A 317-nucleotide genomic window follows, 5' to 3' on the forward strand; every position below is an offset into this window, starting at 1 on the left:
ACTCTCCCCCCCGCCCCAATCCCGGGATTGGGCCCCCACGCGTTGACCCTCGCCAGCAGGGCTCCGTGGCGGCCAGCACGGGGGCTCCAAGGACAGCTGCTCATCCTGCCCCGCCGGGGTCACTGGCAAGTGGGGACACCCGTGGGTCCTGGCCAAAGCAGAGCTGAGGGGGGGGCGGAGCTGGCCCTGGTGGCCTCACTGCGCTCGCAGCGTTTGCCCCCTCCAGAACCTCACGCAGACAACTCGTGCTCACTCAACGTCTTCGGGAAAATGTAATCTTCCGTGATTTGTGCCGAGAACCCCCCCGCCGCCACCAC

The sequence above is a fragment of the Haliaeetus leucocephalus genome, unplaced genomic scaffold (genome assembly GCF_000737465.1).
Source record: "Haliaeetus leucocephalus isolate CR32 unplaced genomic scaffold, Haliaeetus_leucocephalus-4.0 Scaffold339, whole genome shotgun sequence".
NCBI classification, from domain to species: domain Eukaryota; kingdom Metazoa; phylum Chordata; class Aves; order Accipitriformes; family Accipitridae; genus Haliaeetus; species Haliaeetus leucocephalus.